Source organism: Opisthocomus hoazin, chromosome 6 (assembly GCF_030867145.1).
Source record: "Opisthocomus hoazin isolate bOpiHoa1 chromosome 6, bOpiHoa1.hap1, whole genome shotgun sequence".
Classification (NCBI taxonomy): domain Eukaryota; kingdom Metazoa; phylum Chordata; class Aves; order Opisthocomiformes; family Opisthocomidae; genus Opisthocomus; species Opisthocomus hoazin.
The window spans coordinates 64,705,500-64,727,918 of NC_134419.1; the positions used below are offsets into that span (position 1 = coordinate 64,705,500).

Below are 22,419 nucleotides of genomic sequence, written 5' to 3' on the forward strand. Positions count from 1 at the left end.
GGTGGTGGGGCTCTCTGTTGGGGGGATGCCCCCCTTTGTAGGGGCATAGTCAGCATAACAGGCAGGGAGAGCTTGGTTTAGAGGGGATGGCCCTTCTTTGGGGGAGCAGGGGGTGATGTTACCCCATACCAACCCCTGGAGGGTCTCCTGCCCCTTCCCTTAGGGCTCCTTGTTGAGGCATTGGTAGGGACTGGGCAGTCTGACTGTTCCTGGGCAGGTCATGCCTGCACCCCCTTTCCCATCCCCGGGAGCACAGAAGCTAGATTTTCCATCAGGTCTCTTTTTCTTCGCTTCCTCCCCATTAATAAGAGATGAAGCTTATGAGATAATAGAGCCTGGATGGATGCAGAGCTGAGAGATCCTGCTGGTGTGGGGTGTGGAAAGGGAACTGCAGCTGGGAGAATGTGATGTGGGAAAGGGATGTGGTCGCCAGTCTGCACAGAGCATCTCGGGCCAGCTCTTGGAGCAGGGAAATCCCACTGCTGCAACGCGCCAGACTGTCTTCTGGCTCTGACATACTGTGCAAGCTAGCACCTCGCTGCCAGGCTGAGCTTTGGAGCGAACCGCTCTCAGCCTGGGCGGTCTGGGAGTCTGACTCCTCTTCGTCTCATCCTTGAACCGATCCTTGTTTCCTCCCCCGCGTGGAGCCAGTGGGATTGGGAACAGATGCCCGGGGATGCAGGACACTCGCAGTGCTGGAGGGCTGATGCCCGGGGATGCAGGATGCTTGCAGTGCTGGAGTGCTGTTGCCACAGGGATGCAGGAACTCGCAGCGCTGGATGGCTGGTGCCTGAGGATGCAGGATACTCGGAGCGCTGGATGTTTGATGCCCAGGGATGCAGGACGCTCGCAGCGCTCGGTGGCTGATGCCTGGGGATACAGGAACTTGCAGCGCTGGATGTTTGATGCCTGGGGATACAGGAACTCACAGCACTGGATGTTTGATGCCTGGGGATGCAGGACACTCACAGCACCGGCTGGCTGGGGCGGATGGTTGATGCCTGGGGATGCAGGATGCTCACAGTGTTTGGTAGCAGGAGTGAAGGGCTGATGCCCGGGGATGCAGGATGCTCTCGGCGCTGGCTCCACTCCGGAAGGAGCATCCTTCCCTGCTCTCGGAGAGAGGCGGCCCTGGGATGCAGCAGTGCCTCATTGGTCAGCGGGACCTGTGGAGTCTGCGGGTTGCCATACCAACCTGCCTCCGATTCCCGGCCAGCCGGGTCGAGCTGGTGGCGAGGGGCGGACCAGGAGCCAGGGGTAGCCCGGGGCTCTGCCAGCCGTCCGTCCGCCTCTCCCGGAGAGCTGGCTGGCACCGCGGGTCTCCCCGGCCCCCAGCACCCCTCTGCCGATACCCCCCGTCTCTCCCCGCAACTTTGCCCCACGGAGGGGGCCGGCGGGCGGGCACGACGCAGGGGGTCCCAGCCCCTCTGGATCGCAGCCGGTCTGCACCGGAACATCCCAGCAGAAAACTTCCCGGCTGGCTGCCCGCCCTGCCGCCTGGGAGCCGGGGCTGGCGGCTGCCGGGCGCTGCCGGTGCCCGCTCCGCCGGGCTGGACCTGCCGCCGATGCCCGCGGGCTCGCTTGGGGCACGGAAGGCTCTGTCCTCCCCCCGGGCATCGCGGGCTGCTCGGAGGAGCTGGGGGGCTGTTCGGCGGCCCGGAGGGGGTGCGACCGGGTGCCTTGCCCAGCGCTGCGAGCTGGAGCCATGAGCCACTGCCAGCAGCGCTGCAAGAGGCAGCTGGGCCGGGTGATCCACTTCTTCTACCAGTTTGTCACCGGGACCCTCACCCAAGGTAGGTGCTGCCCTGGGGGGGCACGGGGACTGTTCTGTGGGAGGGGGTTGCTGTCTGGTGGACTCTGTGGGGTTATTTGGGGAGGGGGGGAAATTCTGTTTAGGTGCTGAGCGATTCAGCCCCAGACGGAGGAGTTGTACCAGGCGCCGTGTGGGGCAAAGCTGAAGGTGCTCACGGGAGGCAGTGAGAGCCCATGAAGGTCCCCTGTGGACCTGGGGTGACGGAAATGTTTTACTGGGGGAGGGGGGAAGTGGTGTGGTGAGAAAACTCTTGTGGAGATGAATCGCAGCTGGGCTGACCCATCCCTTTCATGCCAGGCATCTGCTGCCTCCGAGGATGGGGCTGCGCCCTCCATCCATCCGGCTGGAGAAGCCCTGGGTGTGCCCATGGGCTGGGGCAAGGACACACCCTGGTGCCTGCATCCACCCGTACTCATATCCTGGGGTGCTGCCTGGTCCTGGGGACAGTGCTGCATGCTCTGTGCTCCTCAGTTCGCTGTCACAGGCGTGGCAGGACCCGCATCCCCCTGCCAGCCCTTGTGCAGCCCAGCCAGCTGGCCAGGACCCCCTCTTCTGGATGTGAGCCCAGAGCCACATCCTGACCCCAATGGGCACATCTCCGGGAGGTCGTCATGTGCCTGTGTGTGCTGGGACCCTGGGTGCCCAGCTCCTGCTGCCGTCCCCGTGCCTGGGCCAAGTTGTCCTCCCCATGGCCTGCCCCACCAGGGACCCCCCGGGCTGCCACCCTGGGCCACAATGGTGCTGGGGAGGGATGCGCCGTGCCGGGAGTGCGGGGAAGGCCTTGTTGGGCCAACGTGGCAGCGTCACACCTTGGAGCGGGGCTGGGACTTGCACCGCCTTCGCCAGGACCCAGCCTGCCCGGAAAAATCCTCCCAGATTCTGTCCCCTCCTCACCTGGGGGGAGCCCTGAGTCTCCCCAGCCTGTGCCTGTCCCTGGGGCCAGTGTATGGTGGGGGCACGCTGAGGGTGCTCTTGGCACAGCGCTGGGGGCTGGGACACGGGAGCAGTATCCGCCCTGTGAGCCGTGCCCAGCTGCCATGCCACCTCCCTGCCCGCAGAGACCCAAGCTCTGCGATGGAGGGTCGCCTGGCCCCGGGAAACTCTCCCCATGGACATTTCCCATCGCTTCGCAGCCCCGTGGGCCCTTCAGGGCTCCACGCCAGCCCACAACATGTCAGTAGGGGAAGAGGTGCCAGGGTAAGCGTGGGCCTGGCGGAGCGGCGTGCCAGGCTCTGGGGGCTGGATGTGCCCGCAGGCAGCACCGGGTCTGTCCCCTCTAGCTGGCTCCAGCGGGCACCAGCCAAATAGCCCGGAGCGGAGAGGGCAGAGGATGAGTCAGCTGAGTCCAGCCCCGGGTGCAAGGGGCAGAGCTGCAGGGGATGGAATGGAGCAGGAAGGGGATCTCGGGGTGCTCCCGTCCCCACCATGTGCGAGGATGTCCTGTAGGTCCTTATCCCAGTGGTGTCAGCTTCTCAGCTGGGCACTGTGGGCTTGGGGCTGTAGTGGGTGTCCCGCCAGGGCCGGGTCTCTGGGATGGCTGTGTGCAGTGCCGAGCAGCCAAGGGCTCAGCCCTGTCCTGTCCCCGCAGCCCTGCTGGGGTGTGCAAGGTGGCCGTGCTGCGTGGAGCTGGGATGGATGCGGAGAGCAGGGCTGGCAGGGGGGTGCCAGCTAGCACCACTCACCCATTTCTCAGTGTCCGTTCGAGCTGTGGGAGAGGCCAAAGTGGGGTGAAACTCAGAGCCAGGCAGATCTGTGCCCCCTTAAGGCTTGGAGCTTTTGGCTGGGAGTGGGATGTGGGGCTTGCACAGCCTTCTCCCCTCTGCAGCATCCCCTCCTCCCCAGCCACTGCTCCAGTCACCCACATGCTGTCCCCTGCCCAGCCTCTATCCTCCCCCATTGGCCCCTTTTGGGGGGCAACAAGACCCTCTGCCCTCCCAGTAGAGGCAAAGGAGGTCCCACAGAGCTCACTGCGGGGGTGCCCAGACAGAGGGGCCCCGGGGTGAGGTACCCTCCCAGCTGGGTGCCCTGGGGAGCCAGCCAAGGACGGGTCGCTGATGGGGGAAAAGAGAAATGACTCAATCAATTAACCAGATTAAAACTGTGACTTCACCTCCCAAAAATAGCGTTTCGCCAATATTTTAATGTGCTTATTAATAATCTGCTCGTGCTCTGATTAGCAGCAAGGTAATAAGGGATCAGCTGTAACCTAAATTTAACTCTCCCTAATGGATGATGGCCCCGAGAACCAAAAAAAAAGAGAGGCTCCTATCCATCAGGCTGGCCCCCCCCGGGGGTGTCAGCAGCACCCAAGGGAGTGCTGCTGCCCAGCTGTGCCCTGGGGGCCATCACCTCTGCTGTGGCCCATCTGGTCCCATGGCACATTTTGGGGGGGGTAGTGCCCTAGCACCCTGCGGCACTGGGCTAGGAGCACCCTAGGGGTAGCCACAGAGGTGGCTCCCATGCAGGGAAGAGCCTGGCCGTGCTCAAGGCGCGTGGTCCCCTCCCAAAGAGATGGCTCCCTTGGCGATGGGCGACTGCCCCACTCCCTCCCCATCCCCTCCTGTCCCGCAGCGGGGGACAGTCCCCCGTGCCCAGCCGCTGGCGGTGCTGGAAGGATGGGGACAGGGACCAGCCACCTGGATAGCTGATGGCTCTGGGTGTTGCCCGTGGTGCGCTGTGTGCACGGAGCTGCTTTCTGTGCAAGAAGCCCTGCTCCTGGGCACTTCTATTTATACCCAGCGGGTCGCTGGTAGGGTGGTTAATTTTAGCTGGGTGGCAGGGCTGTGCTGCCGGCAGCACCGGAGAGTCGGGGTGGGGGTGGCTGGGTGGGGGATGCTTCACAGCTGTTATTGTCACATCCCAGAGAGGGACAGGTGGCATGGACTCGGTACCAGCCTGGGCTGCCCGTCCTGCCCCAGCTGTGCCTGAGGCAGCGTTCCAGGGCCTGCTGCCCGACCCAGCAGAGCTCTGGGCGTGTGCCAGGGCTGCTTCACCACCCTGTCCTGTGTCACCAGTGGATGCTCAGCTGGTCTTGGGGGAGAGAGAAGGGAAGGGGGGACAGACCCAGACACCTGGATTCTGCACCCTGAAAGGGGCACAGCTGGGGTGACACTGTGCTCCTCACCCCATGCCTGGGTGGTCACGTCTCCTGGCTGTAGCTGCAGGGGTGGGGATGGGACGTCTTATATGCAAGAGGTGTCGGGGTGAGACACTTGGGTCCAGCATCTTCCCCAGCCAGGTGCCCCATGGGGTGGCCAGTGGGCCCAAGCTTGGTCCAGGGACCAGGGGTGTCTCAGGCATGGATGCAGCTAATCCCGTCGGGTTTGGGGTCTGCCAGTGACTGCCCCAAATTCACAGTGGCACTGCCTGAGTGCCCCTGGTGTTGCAGAGCAGCAACCAGGCTGGCTCTGGCTCCAAGCTGAGAAAAGGAGAGGCTGATCCTGGGCTTCCCCGGGGAGGGAGGTGCTGTGGTGGGGTGCAGGGGACAAGATGCCAGCACCTCTCTGCCAGACCCAGCTCTCTGGGCCGGCAGGGCTGTGGAGATGCCTTCCTCCGAGGCCCGGTGTCTGGAGCAAGGACGGGCGCAGGCATCCCAGCGGGGATCCTGGCATCTGCCAATCCTGGGCTGCAGCATCGTTCCCTGGGGAGCCCAGTTTCCAGGACTCCCAGCTCCTCCTGTGGGGTGGCAGCGAGGGGCTGAGCCCTGAGGGTCCAGGGGTCACCGGTGAGCTCAGAGCAGCCCTCGGGCTGCGGCAATGCCTTGCTGGCCCAGCAGCACGGAGACTCAGCCACACGTGTAGCGAGCCCCATCTGTGCTCTGCCCCCTGCTTCCTTCTCCTGGCTGACAGTGCCACTCTCTCCCCCTGGGCTGGGAGGGTTATTTTTAACTGTTTGCCATGTGCTGCTTGAGCACAATTAAGGTAATTGGTTTGGGAGCCTGGCTCTCACACGCCGCTCCCAATTACCTGCGTGCCTGCCCATGCAGCCCCCCGCCTCCCTGCCCGGTGTGGCGGGGGACTGCGGGGACAGGGCTGTCCCAGATAGCGTGGCGGGGCTGGGCGGGGGGCGCGAGCGGGCACAGGGGATGGAGCCATGGAGAGGACATCCCTGCACAACGACAGCCTGCTCTATGCCTCCCTGATTGCCATCCTCCTCCTCATCTCCTATTGGTTCACCACCCGCTGCTTCAAAATCATCAGCGGCATTGAAGGTATGGGGTTGGGGACACGGGGGGACAGGGTGATGCTGGCCTGGCCTGTTCCCTTCCACAAGCCAGGTGGTGAGGCGAGATGGGCGCTTGGTGTGGGAGAGGGGGATTGAGGACCCTCGCCTTCTGCCTCTCTGGTGTATCTCATTCTCATCCTCAGTCACTTTATTTGCTCCTCCTGGTCCCAGTCCTGTACCTCTGCGTGTGAGAGCAGCCGGTGGCAGCCACGGCCAAGCCAGTGGTGCCCAGGGCTGCTCCAGGGGTGCCCAGGGCTGCTCCGGGGGCATCCGGCTCTGCCGTGCTGCCGACCCCTGGGTACCGATGCCCCTTGCTGCGGGACACGGATGCAGACAGGCTCCCTGGTGCCTTGCGCTCTCTCGGGGGTGCCCCATGCCAATGCTGGGGCCTCAACCTGCATTTTGGGGCTGTTGGTCCCTTTGGGCATGACCTACATCTTTGCTGCTCAGCTGGTGTGTTCAGGAGCTCTGGGATGTGGTGGGGGTCCCGGTTTCCCGGATGAAGGATCTCTCTGAGCCCTGCTGCAGTGGGATGTACGTGCCGGGGGCTTTGCAGGGTGAGATCCCCAAGGCAGGGAGCGGGGCAGGAGTGGTGGCACCGGCACCGCACGTCTGAGGACGTGCAGTGCCTCTCCTGACCGGGTCGTGCGTTTCTCCATCTATCTCTGTGACCTCTCCCTGCACAGCTGAGCCAGGGTCTTCTGGCTCTTCCCACAGCCTGGCCAAACGCTGGCTGGCTGCAGGGGTGAGGAGCCACCCCTAGGAGTGATGCCTCTTGGTGAGTTGGGGGGCAAAGCCCTGTCTCACTTCTGGCAGGGTGTGTATGTTTTGGCTGGCTCTTCAAGCATCCCTTGCAGGTGGCTGCAGGTCTGGCTCCATGGGCGAAACCCCTTGTGTGGTCCTGTGTGTCTCCTCCATCCTCGGGGCAGCTCCAGATGGAGGAGCATCTCCGCAGACATGGGTGAGCCGAAGGGATGATCCCCTAAAACACCCCGCAGCCCGTCTGGGGCTGCCCTCAGTGGGAGGGGATGTGCTCTGGGTGACCAACTGTGGTGAGTTTGGGGGTGCTGGGAGGGGGGCTCTGGTGCGGTGTGTGGCACTCGGGACGTGAGACTGGCGCTGGGTGCCTGTGCCGGTCCTGGTGGGATCCTGTGTCATGCTGCAGCGAACAGCGGAGGGCTTTTATTAATGGCTCCAGCACGGAAATGAGTAATCCTGGCATGGTGGCGGGGGGGTGATTTATTGCTGCTCTGCTGGGGAGGCTGGCTGGCACGGGACGGGCACGAGGGCAGGCGGGGACGCTGTCGCTTGATGGCTGACCTGCCACTGCGCCCTTCGGCCCCAGCATCCCACGACACCGGCAGAGACGTGCGAGGGGCCGACGGCGGTCTGCTCACGTGGGCTGAGCAGCTTCACTTTGCAGAGGAGCTGCCCCAAAACCTCTTTGCTGGGACAAGTCCTGGCTCAGGCCGGAAGGGCTCCTCTACTGCTGTTTCTGGCCAAAACCAGGTTGCATAAATAGCCCCATAACATGCAGGGCAGGCATCGGCCCCGGGAGCAGCTGGAGGAGAGGATGGGCTGCAAGCAGGGCTCAGCAAGAAAAATGGCTTTTAAAATGCAGTTGACATCAGGGGGAAACTTCCTCTGAGAGTGCAACAGGCCTGCGCCACCCTGTCCCCAAAGGGACTGGCTCGGAGCAGGGGCAAAGCCGGGAACCAGCCGGGTGAAATCCAGGCTCAGTGCCTGGAAACTCACCTCTTTCCAAGAAAAGGAAATGTCAGGTCTGAAAACTTCCAGCCTGAGGGATGTTTCCCCGGGGAGGACTTTCATCTCTCTCCCCAAGCCGGCTCTGATGCATGGCTGGCATCTTCTGCTGGCGTCAGAGCCTTGGGAACGTGCCCCAGGCAGGCAGGAGATGCCCAAGGTGGTGGCACAGAGCCGCTAGATAGCCCAGGCCATGCTGTGACCTGGGACTGAGCCATCAACCCTCTCCATCACCTGTCAGGGGACAAACCTGCAGCCTCCTGGGCTGGGAATGGGGAACAGGGTGGGGGTCCTGGGGGGCGGGTGTGGGGCAGCCCTGCTGGGAGGTCTTGTCAGCATCCGCCAGAACCTCTGCCATCCCCTTCCCCCTGCGCAGGGTGATGTTTCTTCACCCGGTGACATATTTCCCCCTGGCACAAAAACAACAGGGAGGAAAAGGGGCTTTCTGTCCCGGTCCCACCTGCAGGGCCCTTTGTGGGGGCAGGAGGGCCCTAGAACGGGGCAGGGGGTCTGCGCCATAGCCTGGGCATGGCCACCCCACATGTACCTGGGGCTGCCAGCCTTGCTCCTGGTGGGGACGAAGCAGGGTGGGGAGCAGCTGTGGCATGGAGGCAGCCCTGCTCCCTACCTGCCACACCAGTGCTGGAGCTGGGACTGGTCTTGCTTCATGCCCCATGTGTGATTTGTCCACCGGGGGATGGGCAGTGCCAGCAGCGTCCCCGGGGGAAGCCGTGTGCCCCAAGGGGTGCTAAGCCCTGGGGATGGGGCAGGGACCAGTGGACACCTGGCTCCCCGGTTGTCCCTGTGGCCTGTGATTGAGCAGCCAGGCAAGGGATGGGATGTTGTTAAAAAAAGCAGGAGCTAAATATAGCCCCGTTGGCTGTGTGTGGATGTGTGCTCGAGGCACGCCGATGCCTGGGTTCGCTCTCCACCTCCAGCTGCTGCGTGACCTTGGCTGGGTCACTTGGTCTGTCAGGGTTCCCAGCCCCTGCATCCCCTCCTCTCCTGCCTGTTGCTGCTCTGCCTGTGGGTTTGGCAGTGTCTCGGGGATCCTACGTCGCAGCCCCCACTCCCAGCCCGTTCCCCCAGCCCTGCTCCCCGTCTCCCCTTGGCTCTCCCGGTGAGACAGCCGGACCCATCTGCCTGCATGCAAATGGAGCAGCTGGACCTGTTGCCCCAGCCCCTCCCCAGGAGAGGAGTGTGGGGACCTTAGGGTGCTCAGCCATGGTGGTCCCTGTGGGCCAGGCGTCTGTGTGGGGCACAGAGGACAAGTCTGAGTCATCCCCATCCTGGATGTTTAGCCAGTGCCCAGCGTCCTGTCCCCTCCCCGTGTCCATCCCCCATGGGAACCGAGTGCCTTTTAATATCTGTGGCCCGTTTCCTTAGCAACTGCATTAAGCAAATCGATGGAGGTGGTGTCATTGGAATGGGAGGGCATGCCTCCTTCCCCCCCCCCCGGCCCCTCCATCCCTGCCACCCCCCCCCCCCCCCCGCCTCCCTCCGCTTGGCTTCTCTCTGCTCTTACTCACGGGCACGGCCCTGCTCCGCTTGGGCTCTCAGCCGTCAGCTCCTGGACCTGACCCCTTGCTCGCCCACCGCTGATGTGGTGCCCCCGAGTAGAGGGGTGACAGCCAGTTCCCCCTCGGGGACAGCGGCAGGGGTCCCTGGGGATGCCTGGTCCAATGGCCACAGCGCTGGGGTGAGGGGGCTCCAGGACAGCGGTGGGGAGGGGGTGGGAGGGTGTGGGGCCATGAGACACCCCCACCATGAACCTGGAAGGCCTCGAGATGATCGCAGTGCTGGTGGTCTTGGTCCTCTTCGTCAAGGTGCTGGAGCAATTTGGCCTCTTCGAGCCCGTGTCCTTGGAAGGTAACGGGCGCGGGTGGTGCTGGCTCCTCCGGGGACATGGGGGGCAGCCAGTGGGTGTCCGGAGCTGCACCCAAGGATGCTCTGAGGCTGCTGCATCCGCGGGAGAGTCCTGGGATATGGCGTCCATCTGCTGCTCGTAGGGGCGAGCAGAGGGTTCCTGGTGCGAGGACCTGTCCTGCCTGCTCCATACAAGGTCCCAGTGGCTGGGGACATGGGGAGGGGACAGGGCTGGCAGGGCGGCTGCTGCGCGGTGGTGACTTTGGTGTGTGCTGGGGTGCTGTGGGCTGGGTGTGAGCATGCAGGTGGGCACCAGCGTGTTTTCCAGCACGTCTACAGGAGCACGGTGTCCCCAGGGTCTGTGGTCACCTCACCCTGAACAGCGTGCACGAGGGGTCAGACTCAGCACCAGCCGGCAGAGCAGCCGGACCTGGGCAGGATGGGTCCCTGCTGCCCTCCCTGCTCCTGGCTCTCCCCAGAGACCCCGCATGGCCCTTGGGGAGTGGGGGGGTCACAGAGGGTGCTGCCCACCTTGAGGGGGGCCATGCAAGGTGCTGAGTGGGGTGTGTGGGGCACGTTCGGTGGAGCCCAGATCTGCCCAGGGGATGGTGTGTGTGGTGGGAGAGGGGTCAGGACTGCTTGGCCGGGTGCTCCCTGGACTCCCAGGGGTGATGGTTGTGTGAAAGGTCCCCCCAGCCCTGCCCAGCCCCCGCCCATGCCTGCAGACACTCATCTGAAGGGTGCTGCAGCCTGCCCGGCCCCGGGCATCGTGGCACACACAGGGTGAGGGGGTGACAGGCGGTTTGCCTGGTCCACTGGTGCCCCGGGATGATCCGCTCTGGTTTTGCAGTGCTGGCTCTCTCACAGGCTGGGTGTGGTGGCAAACACTGGCAGGAACAGTGCCAGGGCACCCCTGGGCAGCACGCCTGGGCTGGACCCACAGGTTGGCTGTGCCTGGGGGTGGGCAGGGAGGGGGCAGACGGAGGCATCTCTCCCTCTGGCCCTGTGAACCTGCTTGCAGGACAGGAAAGCATGGTGGCTGAGGCTTTCGTTGCTGCTTAGCTGCTTGCTTTGTCCCCGTGCTCCAGCAGCAGCGCTCCTCGGTGGATCGTGCTAGGAGGGAAACTGAGGCAGGGGCTGAGCCAGCTGCCAGGCATGGGCAGGGGAGGTGTCATGCTGGGCCCAGATTGGACCTGTCCTCCCCAGCTCTGCTGGTGATCTGGGGGGTGCCTCCCCCAGACCCTGCTTTCCCGCCTTCCCTGGGCTTTTGCTTCCCCATGCAGCTGCCCGAAGCTTTGGACCAAAGTTGGTGGCATGGATTGCGGTTGCCCTGCAGCATGCTGGCTTCCAGCTGTGGTGGGGAGGGGGGAGGCGGAGAGCCCCCCAGCCCGGCATCAACCCTGCTGATGGGCACAGGACAAGGCAGGGGCCACCCCTTGGCTTATGTGGCTGCTCCTTGCCTGGGCCATACTCCTCCATCCCCTGGGGCACACTCCTTGTCCCCCTGCAGGTGACTTTGCTCTGAGGGAGGTTGGAGATGGGGTGTCCTGCATCCAGCCTTGTTCCTGTCAGCTGGCACCCCTCCAGAGGGGACTGGGACGGACAGTGACATGTCTGTCTCCCATGAAGGACATGCCATGCCATGCCATGCCTTGCCACCAGTCCTCTCTCATCCCTAGAAAGATATGGTGGCACCGTGCATTGTGGGGAGGCACAGCCTGCCCTGTCCCCCTCCACCCGTGTTCTGATGCTGGGGAGCTGTGGGTCCCTCTGGCCTGGCTGGAGATTCACCCCAGCTGTGGCAGTGAGAGTGGGACCCAGGGGCTCCAGATTGGCAGCAATCGCTCACATCACCAAAAGGTGCCCGGAGAAGGGGGAAACATGTTGCTTAACGGGCAAAAATTGGTTGAGGTTGAGCTGAGCCCTGGATACTGTACTGGGAGTCCTGTGGGTGAGTGGCCTCATGTTGGGATGGGGGTGAGATGCTGCTGTGTGGGTCACCCCCCACCTCGGCTCAGGAGGCAGCAGGCAGGAGACTTTGCTCTTTGAGGAAGGTCCCAGGCAGTGTCTGGGGCTCAGAAATGCTGAGTCCCTTCTGCGGGTTGTTTACAAGCTGTGCCTGGGCCGGCAGCGACAGCCCAGGGACCACAAAGAGCCTGAAACCGTACACTAATGGCTCAGGTCGGCTAATGGACACGGGGCCCCGACACCCGCTCCAGAGCCATCCATACTGCCTGCCGTGCTTCCCCTGCCCCGGCTGCCGCCCTGTGCTCTCCCTGCCGGTCCCCTGCCTGCAGCTGTCTCTGCCCAGGCCATGCTGGTGGTGTCCTGGGGATGGGCTGTGCTGGGAGGTGTCGTGCTGCTGTGGTGATGGGCTGGGAATGGAGCATCTCCAGAGGAGACTGGAAAAATGCCCTAGCCCTGGAGAAGGGTTTGATGGGAGCATCTTGCAGTGAGACCCCATCTGTCCCTGGAGGACTGCGGAGGGGAGTGGGATGATGCAGGGAACTCGAGGCTTAGTGGGTTCCCAAACTCAGCTGGGCGAGGCCCCAGGCAACCTGTCCTTCAGTTGGAGCTGGCGATGCTCTGAGCAAGGGTTTGGGTGGGAGAGCTGGTTGTCTGCACCCCCTCACCCTTGGCACTGTCCCCCCTCGGATCCTGTGTAGCACTGGTGGTGTGGCCAGAGCTGCTGCCTGGCAGCAGTGGTGGAGCATCTCCCATGGGTGTGCTGTGTTCCAGGACCTTCAGGGGCAATCGATGCCGGAGCTGGCATTGTTTACCAGCTGGTTAATCACTGATGGGCCATGTCACTCCACCACTGCCCTGTGCCACCGTGGCTGTCCCCACCCCTGAACGTCTCCCGGCAGAGCCACCTGCATGCTGCTGAGATGCCTGAGGGGCTCCCAGCCCCCTGCCAAGAGCCCGCTGCAGCCAAACGCTCGGGAGGGCACAAGCGAAGAGAAGCGCTATTGATTTTGGCTGCTGAAGTGCAGCATCAATAATTCAGTGCAGAGCAATCGGTCCTGTCTGGGAGGAGGGGTGGGCAGGAGGTAGAAGGTGGGAGAGCCACCCATGTAGCCCGGCCTCAGATGGGTATTAGATGAAGCTGCAGATTGCTATCGGCAGGATAATTGGTGCCTGCCCAGGGCTGTCCCTGCCCCAGACAGGTCAGGGCCTGTGTGTGGGGCAGGCAGGATCGGGGGTGTCTTGGAGGGTCCCCAGCGCGGGGTGTGCTGGCTCCTGCCTTCCTTGGGGGGCTGCTGCTGCCCCAGAGCTGAGGATTTGGAGGGGGATGCGGAGCTGGGGAGAAGGCCAAACCCCTCCAGAGTTTGGGGAGGAATGGGAGGAAGCAGCAGCAGCCTGCCTGGGTGCCACCAGCACCCTAAAGGATGCCAGGCAGGAGGGTGGGGGCAGCAAGCAGCATGGCCACCTCCCAGGGGCGTCTCGGGGCGAGGGTCCCTCTGGAGAGGGGAGAAAATGAGCATCCCTGCGGCGCTGGCGAGAGCGATGCCCCGTGCCAAGCTCTGCTTTACTCCTGCTTTCCAAGAATGCCTTTGGCAGGAGGGCAGCGTCTTGGATGAAGGAGGGACTGGCCCTTCGGGGCGCAGTCCCAGGGGTCCCCGGGGTGAGGGCACCATCCAGCCTGGTCGGTTTGACAGATCTGAGATGTCAAAGAGAGCTGGCTGTGGGTGTGGTAGATCTTGGAGCACTGAAATCCTGCATGGGACAGCTGTGAGTGATCCAGGTTGAAGTCTGGGATCCCCTGGGTTGGGGTACACCAGGGTTTCCCCATGTTCTGCGGGTTTAACCCTTGCCTGTTCTTTCCTGAGGGCTGGGAGGTTTTTCAGCTGGCTCTAGGGCTGGGCAGGGTCTGGTGGCTGAATCAGGAGAGAGCTGCTGGCTCATGGTGAGGGCTTGCAAAGCAGGAGGGGAAGGGGGAGAGGTGTATGGTACTCATGGCCAGGCTCCAGGTTTGGATCCCGGAATAGCCTTACACGCTGAGGCATGCTGTAGCTGGGCTGCATCCTGCCAGCACTGGGGTCTTGGAGAAGAAGGTCTCCTGCGGACCCTATGCTCCGCTCTGTAGAACATCTCCCCTGTGCTCCACACCCAGGGACATCAGCCCTGGTCATCATCGTGGGCACAGGATGGGCTGAGCTGTCTCATCCTGCACAGAAAGGGTGAAGCTGGGGAAGAGGGAGACTTGGTCCTGGGTCCCCTTGGCTGTGACCACTGCAGCTGGGGCCAGGGCTGAGCATCTCTCCCAGCACCGAGCTCCCTGAGGACTGCAGTGCCCACGGCGCACACCCCATCGACTCTGCCACTGCGTGGTGTCACGTCCCGCTCAGCCCAGCCAGACGTAATTAGCTTGTTGAATCTCTTCTCCCTCCGGCCTCACGTTAATCACTTTTCACATTGCTTCCCTCCCAATTCCCTCTGGCCTGGCTCACTCTTTCTGTTGCTGCTCTGCCTGGAGAGGAGAGCAAGGGGACCCGGCTGGACGCAGACTGGGGACCCCACTCTGCTGCATCCTGCCCAGAGACGGGCTCTGAGCCAGTGGATGGAGGGGCAGGGAGATCGCTCAGCCACAGAGAGGTGAGAAAATTGCAGGCTGGAGAAAAAGCCGTAAAGCTAGAGATCAAGGGAGCCTGTTGGGACAGCCCTGCTCTGCAGCCCTGTTCTGCTGCTGGAGGATGAAGCCTTACAGTCCAGTGGGAGGGGCTGGCTTGGAGACGGCCTGGGGCTCTCTGCCACAGGGCTGTGTTGGGCTGCAGGGTGCCATGAGATGTCAACAGGGTCTCCTTCACCTCTCCCCTGCGAGGGGCAGGATGAGACCCTGGGACTGGGCATAGGTGGGAATAGAGGTGCCCTGGCCAGAGCTCTGTGGGGTTGTGGGCCCCAGAGTGCAGACAGCAGGAGGTCCATCCCCTCCCAGGGCCGCAAGGAAATGTCTTGTTCCCCACGGGCGCCTGCCCTGGGACTTGCTGTGCTGCTGGAGCAGGAGGTGGCCAGATCAGAAGCAACTTTTAGGTGAGAGATGCATAGAAATCTGGCTCAGAGACTTTGTGATAATGACTGCCGCCAGGCTGGGGTCTCTGCCCTGCTGCCCACGAGGCAGGGCTTTGGGTGGGCTGCAGGGAGCCCCCACCCTGGCTGGCCACCCCACTGTGCTGCCCTGCCTCCGGGCAGCACCCTGGGGTGGCACGGGGCACATTTCCCTCCAGCAGCAAGCAAGGTACCCAGGGCCAGCAGCCCCCAGCTGCGGCTCCTCCGTGTGCCATGGATCTTGCTGTGACTTACTGGCTGGTGCGAAGAGGTGCACAGGTTCCCCCAGGAGGTGAAAAGGGAAGAGGTGAGGGTGGCAGGTGTCCGTGGAGGTGATCAGTGGACGAGGCTGAGCTCTGAGGCAGGGAGCTCCTCATACCATGCTGTGGATACATGCAAGGTGGGGGGCACTGCTGGGGGGCCAGGTTTGGTTGTCTGGGAGGGGGCAGAGGGGCTGTCCTGGGCAGGGCTGCCCCTGGGCTGGGTGGCAGCAGTGTCCTGGGGAGCAGTGAGCGATGAGCTCGAGGGTCCCTGTGCACGGCTTGGTGCCAGGGTCGGTGCCACCATGTGCTGCTGTTGGGGTGGGAGTTGGGAGCAGCTGAGCCTCCTCCACGCACCCAGCTCTGCACCCCTCCGTGGCTTTCCAGGGCTGCGCGGTGCCTGTGCCAGGCTGTGTAGGTGCAGGGTGACTTTAGTGGGGTGCCCTGGGGGACCTGGGGTGAGAGCTGGCCCTTAAGTCCCTTGGGCACATGCATGGGCTCTCCCCTCGTCTGCAGCCTGGGTGCCCCGAGGGACCCCGGAGGGTGCCGGGGCGGGAAGAGGGAGGGCCAAGGCAGGTCTCTCCTCCCCTGCCCTCCCCTCTCCTCCCTTGCTGGGTCTGTTGCTGCCAGACCAGCTGCCTGCTGGGGCTGCGTGCCTGGGGATGTCGGTTGCTGGGGCACACTGGGACCTGCAGGGGCTGCAAACGGTGGGCATCATCCTGCTGCTCTGCTCCAGCCTCAAGCTACTCCATGTCCTGGGCATCATCGATCTGTCCAGGGGAGGTGGGACGGGGATGGGGATAGGGACGGGGATGGGGTTGCAATGGGATGAGGATGTTGTGGTGGAGGTGCTCCTCACCTCCTGTCCCAGGGGCAGGGTGCTTGGGGGAGGTTTGGAAGGATTAGTGTGTTTTGGGGCATCTGGGGGGGGCATCAGGGTGTGGGAGGGTGTCTGGCAGCACGAGGGTGTTGGGAGCTGGGGAAGTGAGGGTGTCTGGGGGTTGGGGTGTGGGGCTTTCTGGGAATGTTGGGGTGCTTGGGGGGCACTGGGGTGCAGGGGTATCAGGGATGCTGGGGTATCTGGGGACATAGGGATGTAAAGCATTGGGGTGCAGGATGCTGGAGAGTTGGGGTGTCTGGGAGAATTAGGGTGGGGGATATCTGGGTCTGGAGGCATTGAGGGGCAGGGATGTGTGGGGTGCTGGGGGACTGGGACTATCTGTGGTGTTGGAGTCTGGGGGCATTGGTCTGCAGAGGGCTGGGCTCTGTCAGGTGATGGGGGGAGAAAAGGGCCATGAGTGACTTGGGCTGGGGAGAGCGGTAGGAGCTGGGGGCAGGGAGGGACGGATGTGGGGTGCAGCACAATGCAGGGGAAAGCTTTCCCCGCTGCTGCAGGAGCTGGCAGCTATGGGGGGAGCGTGGCTAAACAATGCGGGAGCACCCAGCCCCTTCACCCTCTCTGGGGGGCTGTGCCAGGGTGGGGAGGAAGGGGCTGCCATTGGTGCTGAGCTCCCTGGATTGGCAGGTGGGTGCTGAGGACAGGGCTGCATGTGGCTGGGCAAGAGGACCCAGAACATGTCAGAGCGAGGGATGCACGACCTGTTGGTTGTGCCTGGCAAGGGCGGGAGTGCTGAGAACTGCACGGCGCTGATGGCTTGTCTGCTTTGGCTGCCTTCCTTGGCTGTGCCACGGGCAGTGTCGGCTCAGACAAGGGCTGCCAACAGACTTTGCACGGTGTGATCTGGGGTTTGTTCGCGCCCATCCCCTCTGCCTCCTGACTGGTGCTGGGGATGCTGCCAGATGAAGAGGCTGCAGATTGCATCCTCCTAGGAAGCCGGATCTGGGGATGGGAGCTGTGATGGGAGGATGTGCGGATAGGACTGATCAGAGGAGCAATTAGTGGCTGAACACAAGGAGGGGAAGAGGGTGCTGTGCCCAGGAGGTGCTTTCAACTCACTTCTGTCTGAGCTGCCTGGGGTCTGGCTGGGCTGTGGCTGAGGCATGCCCAGGCCTTATCCTTGTGCCTTCCTGGGGCGGGTATGGATGGCATCTGGGTAATGGGTATGCAGAGCACCAGCTCTCTTGCAGGTCACGCTGCCTGCAGCCAAAAGGAGATGCTGCTCTGCTGGGGCATTTCTTGGGTAGCTCCTCTGGAACCTTGGATGTGCTGGTTCCTGCTGCCAGAGGTGTCCCTGCCATGGCGGTGGTGTTGGGGACAGGGCAGGATGTGTCCTTGTGCATGGGTTTTGCGGCAAGGTGATACACATGGCTGTCCCAGTCCCGCAGCCTTACCTGTTCCATTTGGGGAGCCCCTGAGCTCTGCAGCACTTTGGCACCTGCCCTGTTCCCTGCTTGCAATGTTTTGTATGTGGTGTAGCCTGGGAAATTACTGTTCTGCTAGCATCTCCTCTGGGCACAGCCAGGCTGTCTGGGAGCACTGTCACAGGCTGGGGATGGAAATGGGGACAGCACTGCTGTGAGCCCCACTCTGCTCTGCAGCCCTTTCTGGCTCATGTCCCCATATCCCTTAGGGCCCTGCTCGGCATGAGGGTCAAGGAGCTGCTCTCTCCTCCGTGGCACTGGGGAACATCCTGGTCCCGAGTCTTTGCTGTCCCATGACCTGAGGTCCTGTGTGGCAGCTTTGCTGCCCCCAGCTCCTTGAGCCCTGCTGGCTCTGAGTGTCTGGGCTGAGGCTGCCGTTGTCCCACCCCCCGGACAGGGACTCTGTCTGTCCCTGGCTACGGGAGATGCCAGCTCTGATTCCATTCCCCTAATGGATGACCGTCTGGCCCCAGCAGCTGCTGCAGGCACCTTGGCCCCATTTACACTTGGCTCTGTCACTGCTGACTGATGAGGGTCATTTGCAGAGCTGCTGCTGGCGGGACCCGTCCTGACCCCCACCCTAGGGTGGCTGGGGGAGCTCGCTGTCTCTTCCTCCTGTCAGCCTTCAGAGCAGACCCTGGAGAACTGGGAGATGGCACTGCCTGAGGTTGGGCACTGTGGAGGAGGAGCAGGGCTGGGGGCCAGTAGAGCCTGCTCGGAGCGGAGCCCTGCATGGGCATGATCACAAGCCACAGGTTGCAGGGGCAGCTGGGCTCAGCATCTCTGCCCAGATGGACCCAGAACCATGGCCTGGCAGGGGGAGCTTGGGGATGTGCCTCTGGCCTCCTGGGAAAAGGTGATGCCCTGGAAGGGGATGGAGGCTGTTCTGCTGAAAAGAGCATGTTCTGGGAACTGACCGCTTCCCCATGCTCCCCTTGGCCTGCCCTGCCCATTCTTCTGGCGCATCCCTCTACTCTGGCTAGGGTTCACCCTCCTGCTTCCCAGCCACGCTGTCTGAAAAGGCAGAGGGTCCCCTTGCCCAGCTGCCTTCCACTGCCCAAACCCTGCTCCTAGGGCAGGGTGCTGGGGCAGATCACACCTGGGGTACCAGCTCCTCCTGACCTCCCTGCTTCCCTGATGTTGCCCCATGGGGCAAAGCAGGGGCTGTGGGAGCTGCATCACCCATCCTGTGGCTGCTGGTGCTCTGCTCCCATCCTGGAATGGTACTGTGCCCAGGTGCTGAGCTGGGGACACCGGGGGTGGGTCTCACCACGGTGGGATGCACATCTTCCACTCATCGTAGTGCATTTATGGAGAGGTGACTGAGAGTGAGGGGGGAGTTTTGGCACTGCTTGTTGGTTTGTTATTGTAGTGTCTTTTCTAGCAGGAGGGTGCTGTGGAGGGGTTGGGTTGCTCTCCCCAGCCAGCTGTTACCAGGAGCATGATGGTGGCTGTGGCTCTGTGGGGAGGGCAGGGATGTCGTTATGGATTGGGCTGACCCCAGCTCCTGCGTTCTCTGTGGGGATACCATGGAGCAGCCCAGGGGCCCTCCCTGGGATGGGGGGTGTCAGCCCAGCAGTGTGTAACCCCCTGACATGGCGGCACTGGCTGGATCCAGCCCTCAAGGACACATCAGCTGCTGGTGGCTCAGTACAAAGTGGTACATGGCCATCCCTGTGGTGGTCACTGCTGGGGTCAGGGGTCTGCCTGCCGTGGGCCCCTTCAGAGCCAGTGTCCAGCAGCCTGTGGAGGTGTGGATGGGAAATCCCTTCCCCTTTTGGTGCTGCCCAAGGATGGAGGCTCGGTTTGTGTGCGTGTGTGCACGCGTTTCGACGTTGATGAGCTGTGGAGTAGTGCATGAGAAGTGACAAGCCACCTAACCCAGCAGACCTCCCACCGCAGATAAAACATGGCCAGTCCTTTCTGTTGGCTTGTTTTGCGCCAGATGCTTGATGGCTTTTGCAGAGGGGTGGAGGGCAGAGTGACATCTGGAAAAGGAGCTGTTGCTGGCAGGGACAGGGCTTTGTGCTGCGGATGTCTCTTGGGCCCAGCGGAGCAGCATGTGGCCAGGCTCCGCTCTCCTTCTTCGGGCAGAGCTGTTTCCCAGTGAAGGAGAGCCCAGAGAGCTCTCAGACTTGCTGGTATGGATGGTGGGGGAGAGAGGGGATGGCACGTTCTTCCCAGCAGAATCCTTTGGCGCACCAAAGCCAGGACAGCAAAACCCCAGCTCTGGTCACCTCTGTCCTGTTAAGCTGCATGTGCTGAACGTGCTCCCTACCCTGCCCCAGGGCCCCTGGAATCGGGCCCTCTTCGATTTCCTCCTTAAGAAAATGCCCATGTTCTTTTTTTTTTTTCTTTTTCCTTCTTTATAACAAACTAAAGTGTAACTTGCACCCGACCTGACCTACTGCACGTGCCTATACCTGCTGCCCCTGTGAGTCCAACCACAGTTTACTCTCTGTTGCATCTCTCTCGCTGTGTGGTTTCCCTCCTGCCCTGCTCCCTCCCCAGTCCATCACCCCGGCGTTGGGTGTTGCTCTGCCCACCCAGTCCCTTCCCCCTGGGCAAAGGGGCTGCTCCGGCCTCCCAGGTCTGTTCCCATAGCTCCCAGGTCCCTCCCATAGCTCTGCGGGAGGGACCTGGCCTCAGGGCATCCTCTGAAGGCTGAAAGGTGCAATTTCCCTTTCCCTCTGCAAATTAAAGCCCTGGAAAAGTAGCTGGGCCAAAATCATTTTATGCACAACTGGTGCTTGCTTCTAGCAAGGAAAGAGCCTTTTTCCTCAACTGCCCGCAAACCCCAGAGTAGAGGGGCCTGGCTGTGCTGTCCTGCCAGCGCTGGGATCCTGGCCCTCATCCTTGCCACTGTTGCCCCATGACAAATGCCAAGGGGTGCACTCATGCAGCCCTAGGTGTTTGCATGTCACTGGCACCCTGTTGTGGATGCTGCTTCCCTGGGGACAAGCTTGCCCTCTCTGAGTGGCTTTGTGTGACATCCTGCTGGGACAATGACCTCCTGGGCTGTTCTCCATTGCCCCAGAGTGATGGAGCTGCCTGCTCCAGCCTGCTGCCTTGGCATGGGCTCAAAGGGTCCCACATCCTGCCTATGGGCACTCGGACCAACCAGCCTAGCAGGGGCTGCTGGATGCAGACCCACGTCCCTGTCCTGGAGCTGGGTACCACGCAGCACCATTTCCCCAGCACCTGGGGCTCAGCTCAGCCCAACAAGGCTGAGAAAGCTGCCAGAGAAGTCCCACGTGTTAGCCCCATAGAGAAACAACCCAAAACCAGGGCTTGGGATGCATAGGTGTTGTGACCTGCTGCTTGCAGGTGTCCAGGGTGCTTGGAGCAAACGCGGTGTCAGCAGAGCCCCAAAGGGACTTTGTACCTTTCATCCCATCAGTGCCACTGTGTGCCTCCCTTTGGGGGCTGGAGCCCGGCATGGCCTTCATCCTCTCCTCTTTCTCCCCTCTCTGCCTGCAGCATTAGTCCTGCACTGAGTTTGCTGGCTTGAGGCACTGCGGGAAGGGAGGGAGCGGGTCTGTGGCCATGGGGCAGTGTCAGCTGGGAGAGATGGGGATGAGCAAAGCCCCTGGGGTGCAAGATAGGGGAACAGGGGGTGGCAGGGAGGTCTAAGCAGCGGAGGGACCTGCAGTTTATGCAGGGCCACTTGGAAGTGATGGCCGTGGGCCAGGCTGACGTGGGGAGCCCCTCACGCTGCCCCATAGCCTGGCCGAGGCAAAGCCCTGCGCCCTGTCCCCTTCTGGCTGTCCCAAAGCAGGGCCCCGGGCTCGGATCCCAGTGCCACGCTGGGGCGGGGGTGCATGCTGCGGTCTGGGCTGCATGGCTGGGTTCGGTGCATGCTTCGTGTTCAGCTGCTGGGTGCCAGCAGGATCAAGCCCAGCCCGAGCCCTGGGGGGGATGCAATGCCCTGGCTCGGATGCAGGCTGTTTCCTGGGCTCCAGCCTGTGCAGCCCGGCAGGGAGGGGAGGGTCCCCAGGGAGCGGGTATTTGGCCTTGGAGCTAAAGGGCAGAGTCCAGCCCCGCCGTCTCCTGGGTCTCTGGGCTGCTGGGTGTCTCCACTGCACCCCAGCACGCTCCGATGGGGGGGTGCAGAGGGGCTGAGTGTGAGTAGCCCAGCAAGATTGCCTCTTTGCCATCCCCATCCTTCCCAAGGAGGAAAACTCAGTGCCGGGTTTGTCCTGGGATGAAGCAGAGAGGCCGAGCAGAGCCTGGGCTGGGCTTTGCCTTCCTGCTCCTCCTGCGCTGCGCTGCATGTGCTGCCTCCGGCCCCGCTTGCCCTGCGCCGGGTGCCCAACCCTGCTGCCCGCCGGGTCGGGGGCCGCTGCTCTGTTAACTCTTCTTCTGCTTGGTGACTCCTTCTTTCTTCCAGGCAACCCGCCAGGCCAAACTAAAAAAGCGCTGAAGCAGCGATTCCTCAAACTGCTGCCCTGCTGCCGGCCCAAATCCATCCCCTCGCTCAGCGAAAGCAAGTGCTTCTTCTTGCCTTTGTGTGTGTGTGTCCCGGCGGTGCTGCTGCCTGCCCTCCGCCCTGGCCCTGCCCGCGGGAAGGGGATGCCTCCACTGCTCCTCTGCCCCTGGTTTGGGGCTGTCAGGATCAGTTCTGCCCTGGAGAGGTCCAAGCCGATGGGGTCTGCGCCCACCTCTGTCCTTGCCTGCTTCCAGGCCTGTTTTCCCCCTCTCCAGCTCCTCGGAGCGGCTCCCACAGGATGCATGGTGGTGAGACCCGCTTTGGAGCTGGCTCAGGGTGGTGAGACCCTCCTGGTGCTCGTTGAAGGGCTGGGGGATTGTTGATTGAAACTTAATGTTGGTTTGGAGATGGAGCTGTGATGGGGGGGTGAAAGGGGCTGAGCAGGGAGTGAGCACAGAGCTGCCCAGAGCCCCCTACCCCCCCTGCACTGGGTGCGCTTGGCCCCTTGGTGAGTCTGAGCCCCTGGCTGGGGTCTCCCCCTGCCCCGTGGTGTGAGCTGATCCCCTCTGGGAGAAGAGGTGAGTATGGAGGGGCAGGGGCTGATCTGCCCCACAGATGGGGGGTACTTGCTGTGGGGCCACAGCCCCTCTTGTTTGCAGTGGGCTCTGGCTGCTGCGGGCAGGGGTCCGCCATTG

The 22,419-nt window shown here is 62.8% G+C and overlaps 1 protein-coding gene and 1 long non-coding RNA gene across 2 annotated transcripts in view; both read left to right on the top strand.

Annotated features, from left to right (window-relative positions):
* KCNIP2 (potassium voltage-gated channel interacting protein 2) overlaps positions 1 to 22,419 on the top strand; it is a 46,973-nt gene that overhangs the window by 19,014 nt on the left and 5,540 nt on the right. The gene's annotated exons all lie outside the window — the stretch shown is intronic.
* On the top strand, positions 1,673 to 21,770 carry LOC142361650 (uncharacterized). The gene is made up of 3 exons (XR_012764287.1): positions 1,673 to 1,793; positions 19,678 to 19,729; positions 21,686 to 21,770. It is a non-coding gene; the product is annotated as an uncharacterized LOC142361650 (long non-coding RNA).